Raw genomic sequence first — 14,061 nt, 5'->3', positions numbered from 1 at the left:
TCTCAATGATAAAATTGTGATGACAACACCTCAGAGCTCAACTCCCCGAGACACTGCCACAACCCCTAAATGTGAGGAGGCACCAAGAACAGTGTTCTCGTCACAAAACCATAGGAACGAATCCAAGATACCCGCGTGATCCTAAATTTTTTTTAGTGAAATTTGAGAAGAGAAGAGTCAAAACTCTACGTTAGGATGCCTCACCAGAGCGACGAAGGGGCTGAGGAGTAAAAAGAATTCCTAACTCTCTGATGTATAATTCCTAAATGACTCAAAACATTTTTCTAGACTCAACAACGCCAACTATTCGATCAAGCAAGGGGCTCCTAAGGTCGGGGAAGGCTCTGATTACCAACTTGTAATGCCCTCGATGCGGCTATATCTCCTATCTGTCGAAGCACGACTTAGAGGCATAACCGCATTGAAAGCAATGTCACAAGTGAGGTAATCTTCACAACAACCCATGTAAATAGATAAAGGGGAAAGTACATAGTTGGCTTACACTCGCCACGTCACACAAATACATAAATAAATCATTACATTCATCCAATACACTCATGGCCCGACTATGGTACCAAAATAAAGATCAACCCCTAAATGCAAAAAAGTCCCCGATCGCCCCAACTGGGCACCACTACTGATCATCTGGGAAAGACACGTAGTAACGGCGAGAGTCTTCATCGAACTCCCACTTGAGCTCAAGCGCATCGTCTGGAGCGGTATCATCGGTCCCTGCATCTGGTTTGGAAGGAATTTGTGAGTCACGGGGACTCAGCAATCTCACACCCTCGCGATCAAGACTATTTAAGCTCATAGGTAAGGCAATGGTATGATGTGGAACTGCAGCAAGCAACTAGCATATATGGTGACTAACATATTCGCAAAAGAGAGCGAGAAGAGGAGACAATAGCACGGTCGAACAACTATGATCAAGAAGTGATCCTAGAACAACCTACGTCAAGCATTACCCCAACACCGTGTTCACTTCCCGGACTCCACCGAGAAGAGACCATCACGGTTACTCACGCAGTTGGTGCATTTTAATTAAGTTAAGTTTCATGTTATCTACAACCGGACATTAACAAATTCCCATCTGCCCATAACCGCGGGCACGGCTTTCGAAAGTTCAAAACCCAGCAATGATCAACGAAGGATATTCCTTCTCCCAAGACAATCCGATCAGACTCGGCATCCCAGTTACAAGACATCCTCGACAATGGTAAAACTAAACCAACAACATGACCTAGATGTGCCGACAAATCCCGATAGGAGCTGCACATATCTCGTTCTCGGGGCACATCGGATGAGCAAGACGTCGGGTAGGCCAGCCCAGAGTTGCCCCTGGTAGCCCTGGACATCGCTCAGTTGGACCAACACTTAGAGAAGCACTGGCCCGGGGGGTTTAAATAAAGATGACCCTTGAGTCCGCGAAACCGAAGGGAAGAAGGCTAGGTGGCGAATGGTAAAACTAATGTTGGGCATTGCTGGAAGAGTTTTATTCAAGGCGAACTGTCAAGGGGTTCCCATTATAACCCAACCGTGTAAGGAACGCAAAATCCGGGAACATAACACCGATATGACAGAAACTAGGGCAGCAAGAGTGGAACAAAACACTAGGCATACGGCCGAGCCTTCCACCCTTTACCAAGTATATAGGTGCATTAAGATAACCAAGATAATATTGTGATATCCCAACAATAAACAAGTTCCATCAAGGAACGATCTCCAATCTTCACCTGCAACTAGCAACGCTATAGGAGGGGCTGAGCAAAGCGGTAACATAGCCAAACAATGGTTTTCTAGGACATGGTGGGTTAGGGGTTTGACATGGCAATTTGGGAGGCATGATAAGCAAGTGGTAGGTATCGTAGCATAGGCATAGCAAAATAGCGAGCGTCTAGCAAGCAAAGATAGAAGTGATTTCGAGGGTATCACTAGTAGAAAAAGGGTCAAACGTGAAGCACATTAGTGCCAGTTTGATTTTGGCCCGGTACTAATGGTACCATTAGTGCCGGTTCGAACGGATTTGCATTAATGCCGATTCGTGTTGAACCTTTAGTACCGGTTCGTGGCACGAACCGGTACTAAAGGGGTGGTGGCAGGCTGGCGTCAGGCCGGGGCCCCACGATCACCTTTAGTACCGGTACTAAAGGGGTCTGACCTATAGTACCGGTTTGTGACACAAACCGGCACTATAGGGCAATTTTCAAACTCTACCCCCCCCCCCCCCCCCCCGTCTGTCGCCATTTCAGTTCTGAAAAAATCAAAAGAAAATGATAAAAACTTCAAAAAAATAAAATCCTTCAAGAGGTAGTTATATTACTACATCTACTAGTTAGGAAAATTTGAAAACTACAAATTGGACATGTTTTGCAAAAAGTGTAGGGAAAATGTAAAACGGCTATAACTTTTGCATACGATGTCGGAAAAAAAATATAATATATCAAAAAATTCAGCACGAAAATCCGCATCCGATGGAGACGACCTCCGGCCTGTTTGGAATTTTTTACAATCGTCAAATTCCAAAAGGAAAAAAGATATGGTCAAATTTCAGTTTTTTTAAAAAAGTTTGGTTAAATCTGGTCAAACTACTTATTCAAGAAGTATTAATGTTACTACATAATTATTCAAGAATATTAGTGTTACTAAATAATTATTTCAATTTTTTGAATTTTGGTCAAATCTGGTCAAACTATGGTCAAACTGTGGTCAAACTTATTCAAGAAATATTAGTGTTACTACATAATTACTGTTTTTTAGAATAATAGTTTCAAACTCAAACGGTGAAATGTGTGACTTCATGCTCAAGCTAAACTCCTGAGGGTTAATAGGATTGACATCTTACTATTGTCAGGAAAACAACAAGTGCAGACTCGGAAACGAAGGAGAATAGAACCCGAAACTTAAGCGTGCTCGGGCTGGAGTAGTGAGAGGGATGGGTGACCGGTCGGGAAGTTAGATGATTTGGAATGAGTGATCCACACTTGAGCAGTTAAGAGAGGTGATTAGAGACTAAATCATCAAATAATTCAGAAAAATTAAAAATCGAAAAAAAATCAAATTTTTTTTTCCAAAATTTTCAAAAAAAATTCAAAAAAAAACCTTTAGTACCGGTTGGTAACACCAACCGGTACTAAAGGTCCCCCATACCAGGGCGCGAGCTCACGCCACGTGGTGGCACTTTAGTGCTGGTTCGTGCCGAACCGGTACTAAAGGGGGGGGCCTTTAGTGCCCACCCTTTAGTGCCGGTTATGGAACCGGCACTAAAGGCCCTTACGAACCGGCGCTAAAGCTCCGTTTTCTACTAGTGTATGGTCATCGTGCCTGCAAAGTTTTCAGAGTTGCCTTGATCGTCGTAAGCGAACTCAACGGTCTCCTCATTCACGAACTCGTCTCCCGGCTCTACCCCAACAAGAACAACAAGCAAAAGGAACACAATCAACCACGTGCAATGCTCAAGCAACATGATGCAAACATGGTATGATATGCGGGATGCGGTATGTGATGCATATGCATGATTTGCAAAGTAATGAATGAACCTGGCCTCAACTTGGAAATCCCAGAGTTCCACTGGAAAGGTGAGGTGATTTCGGTTGAAATCGATATAAAGATCACCGGAATCGGATGCACGGTTTGGAAATGGCAAGCAAAACAAATATGGCACCGGTCTGCGATAAACAACAGGTAACCATCTAAATGCATCAAGATAAATATGCTACAACACTCAAACATGACAACAAAATACATGGCAGGGCTCCACTCATGATTCTTGACAAAATATGAACACTGAGCTACGGCTAATTCATCCATTAACAGGTTCAAACAAGCATGGCAAAAGTGCAAGAGATAACAGGTTACAGACTTAGTGAAATTAACAGCAAGTCAGGAATTTATCAACAGGAAGCAATCTTTAAAGCATGAAAACTACATGCTACAGGAACATATCACGACAAAGCAAGGCATGGTATGAAGGTACTCTGAGCATATAACAAAAGTCCCTTACTGACCATAAACCAAAAGGGCACAGAAAATATGATTACACCCATGCAAACATAGCAAGTTTTTACACAAATGCAAATAAGTTGAATACTGCCTAAAAAGGAAATAGACAGAAAAGGAAAATGCCCAAAAATGGAAACGTCCCGATCTGGACTAACTAGATAAGGAAAAGGCCCGAACTGGAAGGTCCCAAAATGGCAAGCTGCCCGATTGGGTGTAAAACAAGGGGTGTGTAGATGACAGGTGGGCCCGTGGGTCCCACGTGTCATGTGAGAGGAGGCTGTGCGAGTGTGCGGCTGGCCGGTGGGCCTGGCGATATGTGAGGCTGGCATGTGGGTCTGGCTTGGGCCCACAAGGCGGTGACGCAAGCGAGCGGGAGCAGGGGAAAACAGAGGAGGGGGTCGGTAGCGACCGAGCGCGGCGGGGACTCGCCGGAGTTGCTCCGGTGGCCCTACGAGTCGGCGGAGGGGCGCAACAGGATCGCGGAAGGATCCCGCGCCCGCGAGTACTGCTAGGTGCACCGAGCGACGACGGAGTCGATGCCGGCAATGATCTACAGAGGCGGCGACGGCGTGGACGTACGCGACCAAGCAGACAGCTATGCGAGCATCTAAGGGCGTGGGACGAAGCTATAAAGAGAGGAGAACACGACTGACACACGCACACGAGCAACGGGGGACGGAGCACTCGCCGGAGACGAGGTTCGACGGCGGCGACTCAGGCGGACGGCGTGGGAGTAGCTACGACAAGCAAAAGAGGGGGCGAAAGGCACGGGATGACACATGGGCTTACCACGAGCACCGTCGTGTGCTTGGTTGGCCGGGAGATGGGCGGAGACGAGCACGACGGCGACCGAACACCTACGGGTGCAGCGGGGAAGAACAGGAAGGAGACGGCTCCATCTTGGCGTACTGAGGGGAAGTAGTGGGCGGCGGGGACGTAGTCGATGTCGGGGAGGAAGACGGACACGATCGCCGGGGTGGAGGTGGTCGAAGAACACGACGGAAACGAGCTCGCGCGCTCGGAAATGCTCGGGACGTGGATGGCGCGGCGAATCTGGGGGCTCTCTCACCTGGCGGCGGCGAGAGGGAAGAGGGGAAACCCTAGAGGCGAGTGGACATGGAGAGGGGCTAAAAGGGGGGACGGGTCGAGGGTTTCGAGCGGCGACGCTCTCGGCCGTGGACATGCGCGCGCTCTCAAAGGGGGGACCGAGGAAGAAGAAAGGTGGGTGCGGGTGTATCCCGAGACGATGTCCCCTGGGGCAGGCTTCGCCACGTGGAGAGAGGCCAGCGGGGGTGCGGGCGGGCGCAGGTGAGAAAAGGCAGAGAGAGGGGGGTCCGAGCGGGCTGGCTGGTGCGCTGGGCTCACTGGCGCCTGATCCTGAATTTGTGAAGTATTTAATAAAACTGCTTTGGTAATTTTTAAAGGTAGAAAAATATTCCAAGTTTGAATTATAATTCAAACTTGAAGCATTTTTGAACCCAACAAAAACCATTCTAACAGAGGTGAAACTTGGCAAGGGGGGTTCAAGGCATGGAGCTAGATTTATAGGGTGAAGATGAACATTTATGGAGTAGGGCAAGATGACACTTGCAAGAAAAGAAAAGAAAGAGAAGGAGAGGAGGTGATGAGGGGGAAGAAGATGAAACTAGGATCCCAAAGAACATGCCTCAAAAGCTCACAACATGAAGATGCACATGATGATTCCATGATGGAACAAGAGAACATGAAAAGAAAAGAAAAAAATGCATGGCAAGAAAAACAAAAAAAGACAAAACCCAACCATGAATCTCATAACTTAAGGCCGGGAAAAGGCAAGAGTTGGAATACAATTAAGTTAGGTTACATCCGGGGTGTTACACTTATATATTTTGAGTTATATAGTTTTTTCTCTAGTGCATCACTTATATCTTTCAGAGCATGGTGGTAGATTTGTTTTATAGAAACCATTGTTCTCTCATGCTTCACTAAGATTATTTTGAGATTCCTACAAAACAGCATGGTAATTTGCTTTAATTATTTGAGGCATTCAAGATTACTAAATAAAATTTTCTTTTGAGTGTGTTGAATACTATGAGAAGTTTGAAACTTAATAATTTTTTTGAGATATGGAGATGGTGATATTAGAGTCGTGCTAGTTGAGTAGTTGTGAATTTGAGAAATGCTTGTGTTGAAGTTTGTGATTCCCGTAGCATGCACGTATAGTGAACGTTATGTTAAGAAGTCGGAGCATGATGTATTTATTGATTGTCCTCCTTATGAGTGGCGGTCGGGGACAAGCGATGGTCTTTTCCTACCAATCTACCCCCCTAGGAGCATGCGCGTAGTACTTTGCTTCGATAACTACTAGATTTTTGCAATAAGTATGTGAGTTCTTTATGACTAATGTTGAGTCCATGGATTATACGCACTCTCACCCTTCCACTATTGCTAGCCTCTCTAATACCGTGCACCTTTCGCCGATATCATACACCCACCATATACCTTCCTCAAAACAGCCACCATACCTACCTATCATGGCATTTCCATAGCCACTCCGAGATATATTGCCATGCAACTTTCCACCGTTCTGTTTATCATGACACGCTCCATCATTGTCATATTGCTTTGCATGATCATGTAGTTGACATTTTAGTTGTGGCAAATCCACCGTTCATAATTCTTTCATATAAGTCACTCATGCATCATTGCTATCCCGGTACACCACCGGAGGCATTCATATAGAGTCATACTTTGTTCCAGTATCGAGTTGTAATCATTGAGTTGTAAATAAATAGAAGTGTGATGATCATCATTCATAGAGTATTGTCCCAAATAAAAAAAGAAAGGCCAAAGAAAAAAAAGAAGGCCCAAAAAAATAAAAAGGGGCAATACTAATATCCTTTTTCCACACTTGTGCTTCAAAGTAGCACCATGATCTTCATGATAGAGAGTCTCGTATGTTATCACTTTCATATACTAGTGGGAATTTTTCATTATAGAACTTGGCTTGTATATTCCAACGATGGGCTTCCTCAAAATGCCCTAGGTCTTCGTGAGCAAGCAAGTTGGATGCATACCCACTTAGTTTCTTTTTCTTGAGCTTTCATACACTTATAGCTCTAGTGCAACTGTTGCATGGCAATCCCTACTCACTCACATTGATATCTATTGATGGGCATCTCCATAGCCCGTTGATACGCCTTGTTGATGTGAGACTATCTTCCCCCTTTTTTTGTCTTCTCCACAACCACCGTTCTATTCCACCTATAGTGCTATGTCCATGGCCCATGCTCATGTATTGCATGAAGATTGAAAAAGTTTGAGAACATTAAAAGTATGAAACAATTGCTTGCCTTGTCATCGGGGTTGTGCATGATTTGAATACTTTGTGTGGTGAAGATGGAGCATAGCTAGACTAAATGATTTTGTAGGGATAACTTTCTTTTGCCATGTTATTTTGAAGAGACATAATTGCTTAGTTAGTATGCTTGAAGTATTATTATTTCTATGTCAATATTAAACTTTTGTCTTGAATCTTTTGGATCTGAATATTCATACCACAATTAAGAGAATTACATTGAAATTATGCCAAGTATCATTCCACATCAAAAATTCTGTTTCTATCATTTACCTACTCGAGGACGAGCATGAATTAAGCTTGGGGATGCTTGATACGTCTCCAACGTATCTATAATTTTTGATTGTTCCATGCTATATTATATTCTTTTTTGGAAAATATTGGGCTTTATTATACACTTTTATATTATTTTTGGGACTAACCTATTAACCGAAGGCCCAGCCCAAAATTGTTGTTTTTTTGCCTATTTTAGGGTTTCGTAGAAAAAGAATATCAAACGTAGTCCAAACGCAATGAAACCTTCGGGAACGTGATATTCGGAACGAACATGATCCAGAGGACTTGGACCCTACGTCAAGACATCAACCAGGAGGCCACGAGGTAGGGGGCGCGCCTACCCCCCTGGGCACACCCTCCACCCTCATGGGCCCCCTGTTGCTCCATCGACGTACTCCTTCCTCCTATATATACCTATGTACCGCCAAACTACCAGATACGGAGCCAAAACCCTAATTCCACTGCCGTAACTTTATGTATCCACGAGATCCCATCTTGGGGCCTATTCCGGAGCTCCGCCGGAGGGGGCATCGATCACAGAGGGCTTCTACATCAACACCATAGCCCTTCCGATGAAGTGTGAGTAGTTTACCTCAGACCTACGGATAAATAGTTATTAGCTAGATGGCTTGTTCTCTCTTTTTGGATCTCAATACAAATTTCTCCCCCTCTCTTGTGGAGATCTATTCGATGTAATCTTCTTTTGTGATGTGTTTGTTGAGACCGATGAATTGTGGGTTTATGATCAAGTTTATCTATGAACAATATTTGAATCTTCTCTGAATTCTTTTATGTATGATTGGTTATCTTTGCAAGTCTCTTTGAATTATCAGTTTGGTTTGGCCTACTAGATTGATCTTTCTTGCAATGGGAGAAGTGCTTAGCTTTGGGTTCAATCTTGCAGTGCCCTTTCCCAGTGACAGTAGGGGCAGCAAGGAAAGTATTGTATTGTTGCCATTGAGGATAACAAGATGGGGTTTATTTCATATTGCATCAGTTTATCCCTCTACATCATGTCATCTTGCTTAAAGCGTTACTCTGTTCTCTTGAACTTAATACTCTAGATGCATGCTAGATAGCGGTCGATGTGTGGAGTAATAGTAGTAGATGCAGGTAGTAGTCGGTCTACTTGTCTCAGACGTGATGCCTATATACATGATCATACCTAGATATTCTCATAACTATGCTTAATTCTGTCAATTGCTCAACAGTAATTTGTCTACCCACCGTGAATAGTCATGCTCTCGAGAGAAGCCACTAGTGAAACCTATGGCCCCCGGGTCTATCTTCTATCATATTAATCTTCCAATACTTAGTTATTTTTATTGCCTTTTATTTTACTTTGCATATTTATCATAAAAATACCAAAAAAATTATCCTATCATATCTATCAGATCTCACTCTCGTAAGTGACAGTGTAGGGATTGACAACCCCTTATCGCGTTGGTTGCGAGCATTTATTTGTTTGTGTAGGTGTGAGGGACTCGTGCGTGGCCTCCTACTGGATTGATACCTTGGTTCTCAAAAACTGAAGGAAATACTTACGCTACTTTGCTGCACCACCCTTTTCTCTTCAAGGGAAAACCAACGCAAGTGCTCAAGAGGTAGCAGGGGCCTTTTCTGGAGCTCCGCCGGAGGAGGCATCGCTCACAGAGGGCTTCTAGATCAACACCATAGCCTCTTCGATGAAGTGTGAGTAGTTTACTTCAGACCTTCGGGTCCATAGTTATTACCTAGATGGCTTCTTCTCTCTTTTTGGATCTCAATACAAAGTTCTCCCCCTCTCTTGTGGAGATCTATTCGATATAATCTTCTTTTGCGGTGTGTTTGTTGAGACCGATGAATTGTGGGTTAGGATCAAGTTTATCTATGAACAATATTTGAATCTTCTGTGAATTCTTTTATGCATGATTGGTTATCTTTGCAAGTCTCTTCGAATTATCAGTTCGGTTTGTCCTACTAGATTGATCTTTCTTGCAATGGGAGAAGTGCTTAGCTTTGGGTTCAATCTTGCGGTGTCCTTTCCCAGTGACAGTAGGGGCACCAAGGCACGTATTGTATTGTTGCCATCGAGGATAACAAGATGGGGTTTATTTCATATTGCATGAGTTTATCCCTCTACATCATGCCATCTTGCTTAAAGCGTTACTCTGTTCTCTTGAAATTAATCCTCTAGATGCATGTTGGATAGCAGTCGATGTGTGGAGTAATAGTAGTAGATGTAGGCAGGAGTCGGTCTACTTGTCTCGGACGTGATGCCTATATACATGATCATACCTAGATATTCTCATAACTATGCTCAATTCTGTCAATTGCTCAATAGTAATTTGTTTACCCACCGTGAATACTTATTCTCTTGAGAGTAGCCAATAGTGAAACCTATGGCCCCCGGGTCTATCTTCCATCATATTAATCTTCTAACACTTAGTTATTTTTATTGCCTTTTATTTTACTTTGAATCTTTATCATAAAAATACCAAAAAAATTATCTTATCATATCTATCAGATCTCACTCTCGTAAGTGACCGTGTAGGGATTGACAACCCCTTATCGCGTTGGTTGCGAGGATTTATTTTTTTGTGTAGGTGCGAGGGACTTGTGCGTGGCCTCCTACTGTATTGATACCTTGGTTCTCAAAAACTGAGGGAAATACTTACGCTACTTTGCTGCATCACGCTTTCCTCTTCAAGGGAAAACCAACACAAGTGCTCAAGAGGTAGCAAGAAGGATTTCTGGCGCCGTTGCCAGGGAGGTTCGCGCAAAAGTCAACATACCAAGTACCCATCACAAACCCTTATCTCCCGCATTACATTATTTTCCATTTACCTCTCGTTTTCCTCTCCCCCCACTTCACCCTTGCCGTCTTATTCGCCCTCTCTCTCCATCCTCCCTCTCTTTCGCTATTTGCCTCTTTTTGCCTATTTCTTGTTTGCTTGTGTGTTGGATTGCTTGCTTGTCACGATGGCTCAAGATAACACTAAATTGTGTGACTTTACCAATACCAACAACAATGATTTCCTTAGCACTCCGATTGCTCCTCTTACCGATGCTGAATCTTGTGAAATTAATGCTGCTTTGCTGAATCTTGTCATGAAAGATCCGTTTTCCGGCCTTCCTAGTGAAGATGCTGCTACCCATCTAAATAGCTTCATTGATTTGTGTGATATGCAAAAGAACAAAGATGTGTACAATGATATTGTTAAATTGAAGCTATTTCCTCTTTCACTTAGACATCGTGCTAAAGCTTGGTTTTTGTCTTTGCCTAAAAATAGTATTGATTCGTGGAATAAGTGCAAAGATGCTTCTATCTCTAAGTATTTTCGTCCCTCTAAGATAATCTCTCTTAGAAACGATATTATGAATTTTAAGCAACTTGATCATGAACATGTTGCACAAGCTTGGGAGAGGATTAAATTAATGATACGTAATTGCCCTACGCATGGTTTGAATCTGTGGATGATTATACAAAATTTTTATGTCGAATTGAATTTTGCTTCTAGAAATCTTTTAGATTCGGCCACGGGAGGCACTTTTATGGAAATCACTTTAGGAGAAGCTACTAAACTCCTAGATAATATTATGGTTAATTATTCTCAATGGCACACCGAAAGATCTACTAATAAGAAAGTGCATGCGATAGAAGAAATTAATGTTTTGAGTGGAAATATGGATGAAATTATGAAATTATTTGCTAATAAAAGTGTTTCTTCTAATCCTAATGATATGCCTTTGTCTACTTTGATTGAGAATAATAATGAATCTATGGATGTGAATTTTGTTGGTAGGAATAATTTTGGTAACAACGTGTATAGAGGAAACTTTAACCCTAAGCCGTATCCTAGTAATTCCTCTAATAATTATGGTAATTACTACAACAATTCTTATGGAAATTATAATAATGTGTCCTCTTATTTTGAATCTAATATTAAAGAATTTATTACTTCGCAAAAGAATTTCAATGCTTTGATTGAAGAAAAATTGCTTAAGATTGATGAGTTGGCTAGGAACGTTGATAGAATTTCTCTTGATGTTGATTCTTTGAAACTTAGATCTATTCCACCTAAGCATGATATCAATGAATCTCTCGAAGCCATGAGAATTTCCAGTGATGAGTGCAAAGAAAGAACCGCTAGAATGCGTGCTAAGAAATATTGCTTTATAAAAGTGTCTTCTTCTAGTTTCCATGATAATAAAGATGAAGATCTAAAAGTTATTGATGTGTCCCCTATTAAATCTTTGTTTTGCAATATGAATATTGATAATGATGGGACTGAATATGATCCACCTTTACCTAGACGGCGTTCCAAGAATTCGAAGTCTTTAGATCTTCATGATAAAATTGTTAAAAGTGGGATTGAAGAAGTCAAAACTTTAAATATTAATGAACCCACTATTTTGGATTTCAAGGAATTTAATTATGATAATTGCTATTTGATAGATTGTATTTCCTTGTTGCAATCCGTGCTGAATTCTCCTCATGCTTATAGTCAAAATAAAGCTTTTACTAAACATATCTTTGATGCTTTGATGCAATCTTATGAAGAAAAACTTGAGTTGGAAGTTTCTATTCCTAGAAAACTTTATCATGAGTGGGAACCTACTATTAAAATTAAAATTAAAGATCATGAATGCTATGCTTTGTGTGACTTGGGTGCTAGTGTTTCCACGATTCCAAAGACTTTGTGTGATTTGCTAGGTTTCCGTGATTTTGATGATTGCTCTTTAAACTTGCACCTTGCGGATTCCACCATTAAGAAACCTATGGGAAGAATTAATTATGTTCTTATTGTTGAAAATAGGAACTATGTGCCCGTAGATTCTATTGTTCTTGATATCGATTGCAATCCTTCATGTCCTATTATTCTTGGTACACCTTTCCTTGGAACGATCGGTGCAATTATTGATATGAAGGAAGGAAATATTAGGTTCCAATTTCCGTAAAGGAAAGGCATGGAACACTTTCCTAGAAATAAAATTAAATTACCTTATGAATCTATTATGAGAGCCACTTATGGATTGCCTACCAAAGATGGCAACACCTAGATCTATCCTTGCCTTTTATGCCTAGCTAGGGGCGTTAAACGATAGCGCTTGTTGGGAGGCAACCCAATTTTATTTTTATTCCTTTATTTTTGTTCCTGTTTAGTAATAAATAATTTATCTAGCCTCTGTTTTGGTTGTGTTTAATTAGTGTTTGTGCCAAGTAGAACCGTTGGGAAGATTGGGGAAAGTCTTGTTAATCTTGCTGTAAAAAACAGAAACTTTAGCGCTCACGAGAACTGCTGCCATTTTTATTTGGAAATTGATATTTAGTTAATTATTTTTTAAGATGATGAATAGATAAATTACTCACGTCCATAAATTTATTTTAGAATTTTGGGGGTTCCAGATCTTGCGTTAGCTACAGATTACTACAGACTATTCTGTTTTTGACATATTCTGTTTTTCGTGTGTTGTTTGCTTATTTTAATGTATCTATGGCTAGTAAAATAGTTTATAAACCATAAAATAGTTTATAAACAATATAGAAGTTGGAATACAGTAGGTTTAACACCAATATAAATAAAGAATGAGTTCATTACAGTACCTTGAAGTGGTATTTTGTTTTCTTTCGCTAACGGAGCTCACGAGATTTTCTACTTTAAGTTTTGTGTTGTGAAGTTTTCAAGTTTTGGGTGAAAGATTTGATGGATTATGGAACAAGGAGTGTCAAGAGACTAAGCTTGGGGATGCCCATGGCACCCCTAGATAATCTAAGGACACCTAAAAGCCAAAGCTTGGGGATGCCCCGGAAGGCATCCCCTATTTCGTCTACTTCCATCGGTAACTTTACTTGGAGCTATATTTTTATTTACCACATGATATGTGTTTTTCTTGGAGCGTCTTGTATTATTTGAGTCTTTATTTTTTAGTTTTCCACAATCATACTTTCTGGACACACCTTTTGAGAGAGACACACATGATTCGGAAATTGTTAGAATACTCTATGTGCTTCACTTATATCTTTTGAGTTATATAGTTTTGCTCTTGTGCTTCACTTATATCTTTTAGAGCACGTCGGTGGATTTGTTTTATAGAAACTATTATTCTCTCATGCTTCACTTAGATTATTTTGAGAGTCCTACAAAACAGCATGGTAATTTTCTTTAATTATGTTAGGTGTTCAAGATTAATAAATTTTTTCTTATGAGTGTGTTGAATACTATGAGAAGTTTGATACTTGATAATTGTTTTGAGATATGGAGATGGTGATAATAGACTCATGCTAGTCGAGTAGTTGTGAATTTGAGAAATACTTGTGTTAAAGTTTGTGATTACCGTAGCATGCACGTATGGTCAACCATTATGTGATGAAGTCGGAGCATGATTTATTTATTGATTGTCTTCCTTATGAGTGGCGGTCGGGGACGAGCGATGGTCCTTTCCTACCAATCTATCCCCCTAGG

Source organism: Triticum urartu, chromosome 2A (assembly GCF_056163025.1).
Source record: "Triticum urartu cultivar PI428250 chromosome 2A, HENAU_Tu73, whole genome shotgun sequence".
Classification (NCBI taxonomy): Eukaryota; Viridiplantae; Streptophyta; class Magnoliopsida; order Poales; family Poaceae; genus Triticum; species Triticum urartu.
This window is presented reverse-complemented; position numbering follows the sequence as displayed.